Source organism: Mustela nivalis (genome assembly GCF_964662115.1).
Source record: "Mustela nivalis genome assembly, chromosome: 8".
Classification (NCBI taxonomy): domain Eukaryota; kingdom Metazoa; phylum Chordata; class Mammalia; order Carnivora; family Mustelidae; genus Mustela; species Mustela nivalis.
The window spans coordinates 30297521-30303491 of NC_139027.1; the positions used below are offsets into that span (position 1 = coordinate 30297521).

A 5971-nucleotide genomic window follows, 5' to 3' on the forward strand; every position below is an offset into this window, starting at 1 on the left:
GTCCTCACAGAGTAATACTACCCCTTTTCTCTAAGGCAGTTTAAACAGAGCAGTGTATTAGGTGAAGGTTCATAGTCTCCCGTGCCCCCTTCCTTTCCCGTCCTATTGGCCCTTCTCCCAGTCTATTGTTGTTCTCATTATGAAAGCCCATAAATCCTTAGCTGCCAGGGCATCGTCTTCGGGGTTTAACTCTACCACCACCACATACCTGTAAATGATTAATAACCAGCATTTGGCTAATAAGTAACATTCAGATCTGATATTAATAACAGATTTTTAAAGCTAGACACAGCTGGTGACGATTTAGTGACACCGGGTCACCTTCATTTTTTATGTGTTAGCTTGGAGGAGAGACTGAACACTGCCAGATGTCACCAAACTACAACACAAAACAAGACTTAAAACCCAAATGTAACTGTGTCTGAGGAGAGGAACCTGGAGACTGTGTGTGTGTGTGTGTGTGTGTGTGTGTATGTGCACAAGAGATTCCTGCTCATCTCACATGTCATCTTCTGAGACCCTGTGGGTTGATCTCATCGATGATGACTTTCCACAGCTCTTCACATCCCTAGAGCAAATACATTTTCTTGTAAGGGCTCACTGGTTGGCCATGAGTCAGAAATTAAGAATGCCATGGAAAAGTTGGGGAGAATTGGTTCCTCAGTAGTGACGCATCAAGCAGCATTCCTGACCAGCCATGTTTGTTCAGCCATATTGAATAGCTTACAAAATACTAAGTACTTCCAGGGGCTGGGGTTACAAGAAGAAAAATTTTGTCTTCCTAGGGCTTCATGTGTGTGTGTGTGTGTGTGTGTGTGTGTGTGTGTGTGTGTGTTGGGAGTTTGCGGGGGGTGGGGTACCCTGAACAGAAATTCCATTCTGGCCCGTTCAAGTTACAAGTGGATGTTTGACCTTGCTCAGCTGTGGCAGATGGCTCTGGGGCTCAAGCCCATCCTAGCACAGACATCTTTCTTCTAGCTCTTATCCCAGTAGGCACTGGAATTCTTTCTTCAGTCAGAGAAGGGAGTTCCTTTTTTGTTGGCTTTTTCCAGCCCATACTCTTACGCGCAGTCCAACAGGAAACCTCCCCTGACCTCACTGTTCACATGGGACTTTCTTTAGGTTAGGCCAAACTTTCCTCTTCCATCTCTCAAACTGGCTCATATTCATGGACTGGCTGCTTCTTGAGAAACTCATCTTCTCCTTGTCCTCAGTGTGATAGTGGCTTTGCAACCATCTTTCAAAGTTTTTCCTCATCATGCCCTCTTTATCATAAATAAGGATCCAGAAATGTCTTTATGTATATTAAATATGTAACATATAGAAAGGGACGTCTGGGGCACCTGGGCGCCGGCCTTCAGCTCAGGTCATGATCCCAGGGTTCTGGGATCGAGCCCCGCATCCGGCTCCCTGCTCAGCGGAAAGCCTGCTTCTCCCTCTCCCATTCCCGCTGCCTGTGTTCCCCTCTCTCACTGTGTATCTTTCCGTCAAATAAATAAAATCTTGGAAAAAAAAAAAAAAAGAAAGAAAGAAAGAAAGAAAGAGACTCCTATCTTCACTGAAAATAAAAAGCTATAGGAATGATGTATCTAGTCCATTTGACTACAAATGCTGACCTCATGGAAGACTAGGGAGTAGGGACAGGCAAGGGAAGATCCCAGCACAGACCCAGTACCTTTTAGGCAGTCCACAGTTTTTCTGTTTGCAATTCAAAGCCCCTGCAGAATGACTGACAGTGTGAATTACTTTCCTCTTTTGAAGACAGAAAGAGACCCCTCTTTAGCAAGATCAGAGAGTTCACAAATTGCTGCCCAAATTCCCTCTTTTAATCCATGTCGACTCCTATCCAGCATCTCCAAAGACCGCTGGTCTGCTGCTAGAGGGACCACCACTGCCAGGAATAAATGCCTTCCTCTTTCTCACTCTGCTTTCTTCTTCATAGATCAGCACCCCTGTCTTCCCTTTCCATGTGCTTTATCTTCCTTCTCTTAGGAAAGAATGTGATATTTGGTGGCATGTTGTTAGACATCAGCATTCTAATTATAGCTCCATCACTATCAAGCTGGGTGTGCTGGGGAACAGTCTTGTAACCAATAAGGGATGACAAATTTCACTGTGCAATTTAGTTCCTCACATCACTTCATCATTCTGACTCTTTTCCATTTAACCAGATGCTTTGTCAGAAATTCTAATTTAAGGGGCACTTGGGTGGCTCAGCGGGTTAAAGCCTCTGCCTTCAGTTCAGGTCATGATCGCAGGGTCCTGGGATCAAGCCCCACATCGGGCTCTCTGCTCTGAAGGGAGTCTGCTTCCCCTTCTCTCTCTCTGCCTGCCTCTCTGCCTACTTGTGATCTCTGTCTGTCAAATAAACAAATAAAATCTTAAAAAAAAAAAAAAAGAAATTCTAATTTAACCATTTGAAAGGCTAAGGATAAGAGATTAACAAAACCCTTTCCCTTTTGGCACAAACATTTGACGTTTGGTTAACTTTGTTGCTCTGCTTCTGGGGAAACCTGATAAAAGAAAGTAAGCATGGCCCTGATTGTAAACTCTATCCAGACTGGGACAACTGTAAATACAGACTGGAAGCCATACCTTTGGGTGTCCCATAGGGCAGTGACTCTTGTAACTGGCATGACATCATAGGGACAACAGAAGCTATGCCCATGGAATATGGGGCTTCCTATACAGGGTGACCCACATCCTTCTAGCATGAGTCTCATCTCTTCACACCGGAGTCGTCATCTGGGGGCCAAAGAGAATAGCTTCTGACCTCAATATGGATGGCTTTGTGGTCTGCTGCAAGGTCCTGAAGAAAAGCAATGCCATCTGTGTCCTGCTGACACCCTCTGCATCCTGGCCTGTGCCTCCTTTTGAGTCTACTGGTTGGTGCCCGTGGGGCAAGGCAGTCTCATGAGTCTGCACGGTTGGCAGAACCTTAGAAGACCTCCTGGCAGACATGGAGGGTGAGGTTTGACTCTAGTGGTTTGAACAAGAGCCTTTGCCTGTGAAGCTGTCTGCATGAACCCACAGTCCAGTCATCTGATTTTTCTTAATTGCCATTTTTTTTTTTTTTTTTTTTACAAATTAAAAGATAACATTGATGTAAAAATGGACAGATTCCTCTTAAGGACATTACACTAAATCAAAGAAACCAGTCACAGAAGCTTAATATTGTAAGATTCCATTTATACAAGGGACCTAGAGACACACAGTGGAAGGTGGTGGTGGAGGCGTGCTGGCAGAAGAGAGAATGGAGAGCTGTTTAATGGCATAGAGTTCTGGTTTTGTAAGATGAGAGTTCTGGAGACTGGTTATGCGACAATGTGAATGTACTTAATGCACTTAGAAATGGTTAAGATGGTCAATTTTATGTGATGTGTATTTGACCACCATTAAAAGAAAAATTTGACAGCATCCTCAGAACATCACCCTTAAATCATATTTTCAATGATTGGGCTTATGCTAGTTATTTCCAAATTTTACTATAAGTAGAATAGGAAAATTTTTTGTCATCTTCCCAATACTGTCTTCCAATTTTGGTAAAAAATCATATATATTTCATTTATCATTTGACTTACTGACCGCTTCAGCCATTCGTTACCACAGTGGACTCCCATATAAGTGGGTACAATGACCCTTACTAACAGAAGATGCCACCTAGGGGTCATTGTGGAACTATAGGCAGCCAGGCAGAGAAGTAAGGGCTCCCCCAGGCCTCCCCACTCCTTGAAGGGAAGAAGCACCTGAAAAGGGAGCCAGAACTAAGCACAGCCCATTCCCCACCATCCATCCAGTTAGTATAGTTTCCAAGATCTTGCTGCTATGAAAAGAAAGATCTCCCAGTATTTACAGTACTTGAGGCTAGAATAAATAATCTTTTATGGATAGAGTACTGAAATCTTGCTAATAAAAGCTTCAACTCTTAATCTTCTATTATTCTCTTAAGACAATATAGTATCTCCAGAGCAAATAAAGCTAAAAATTCTTACACAAACTCTTGTGCCCACTTAGGAATGAGATAGAGTAGTTTGGGAGAATGGCCAAACGATTTTGCATTTGGTACATTTGCGACAAGCCTGTATTGTATTATGGAATCCCCAGGTCACAGAACAAATCAACAGCTTGAGAGACCAGCTGGTTTAGAGACCACCTGAGACCAAGAGTTCTCAGTCATTATAGTGACCCAGCTCCCTTTGACATTTTGATACAAAATGAGAGGCTTTTGTCCCACGAAAGGCTATTTTACACAAAACTCTGAAAATATTTTTAAAGTATTCATAGATGCCCAACCTCTACCCCAAAGTTTGTCACAGATTGAAGATTCCTGTGTTGGGTCCGTTATCAAAGGAATGAGACTGAGACAAAGTTACGTGAAGCCTTATTCTGTGCCAAGCATTAGAAGTTAGACTGACCGGCCAGGGCCGCCTCCAAAGAGAGCGATGCCCCTTGGTCTTACAGGCTAGTTTTTATGGGGCACAATCGCAGACATCACATATGTGGCTTTGGCTGATTGGGTGTCTCCTACCTGTGTGTTTTAGTAATGGCTACCTGGAACCGATACTGGTAGCTGCTGCGTTTATTAAACAACAAAATGGCCTTGTTTTAGGTATGTGTTATGGTAATAGTTACCTAGAACTGATATAAAAAAATGGCCTTGTTTTAGGTGTGTGTTTTAGCAACAGTTACCTGGAACTGATATCAATAACTGTTGAGGCATTTGTTAAACAACAAAATGTCTACCTAGGCAACATGGAGTCACTATGGCTAAGTAGGCCCAGGCAGGTCCTAGGAGGTTAACACGTTTTAACGTGGAATTGACCCCAACATCCCACCCCTTTTCTTTGGAGATTAGTCAATTCTTTGACTTTTTAAAGAATCAGTTAGTGCTGGAATTAGGATGGGAACCGCAGGTTTTGTCCGTTTTATTCCTGCAATAAGATGTTGGAATCCCTCAGGTCCTGTATAAGATGACAGTAAGTAGTCCCTTTCAATGAGACTTCAAGTTTTTCACTCGGTGGCGGCGTATCCAAACCAAGTCTTTGGGTTGGTAAGGATGTGGTTTTAGTTCCGTTTCCATCTCAGTGTAGACAGTTCAGATCCCTGCATGGGTTCTTCTTAAGACAGATTGTAGTGCCTGTAGTGACTGGAATACAGACTGATCAGTCATTTTTGTTAGGGTAACCTTTTGTAGCCATGGGCAGAGTGGAGGGGGTCTCCCGAACATTATTTTAAATGGGGTAACCTTGTTTAAGTAGGGTGTACATCGTGCCCTAAGGAGGGCGAAGGGAAGGAGATCCACCCATCCACAGCCAGTTTTCAGAATTAACTTCGTCAAGGTTTGTTGTTGTTGTTGTTGTTTTAAGAGTCTGGTTCATTTTCTCTACTTGTCTGGAACTCTGGGGCCGGTAGGCACAGTGTAGTTTTCAGTTAGTGCCCACAGCCTTGGCCAATGCCTGTGAGACTGAACTCACAAATGCAGGGCTGTTGTATGACCCAATTGCAAGAGGCAACCCAAACCTAGGGATTATTTTTTTTTTTTAGTAGTTTTTGGCTACTATTGCTGCCACTTTATGTTTGGCAGAAAAAGTTTTTACTGAAAAGTAAAAAGGTATCTACAAAAACTAGCATTTTTTATTTTATTTTTGTAAAATCCACTTCCCAATAAACTCCTGGGTTTTTACCTCTTTTTCTTTTTTTTTTTCCATCCTAGTTTTCCCGCGTTTACTGCCTGACATTGAGTACATCTATCAACTATATCCTGAGCCATACGCCCTAATTTAGATACCTGAAATTGTTTGCCCATGAGTTCCTTAAGTTTGTGTGTCCCTAAATGAGTACCCTGATGTATTTGGTTTATTAATTAATTAATTAATTAATTATTATTTTTTTTTTTAGTCTTCGAGGAAGGATTAACTTTTTTGTCCTGGTCTTAGCTCAATCCCCTTTATATTTAATTTAGTCCATTTTT

The 5971-nt window shown here is 42.5% G+C and overlaps 1 long non-coding RNA gene across 1 annotated transcript in view; it reads right to left on the reverse strand.

Moving 5' to 3' along the window:
* LOC309872083 overlaps positions 1–5971 on the reverse strand; it is a 111684-nt gene that overhangs the window by 9862 nt on the left and 95851 nt on the right. The gene's annotated exons all lie outside the window — the stretch shown is intronic.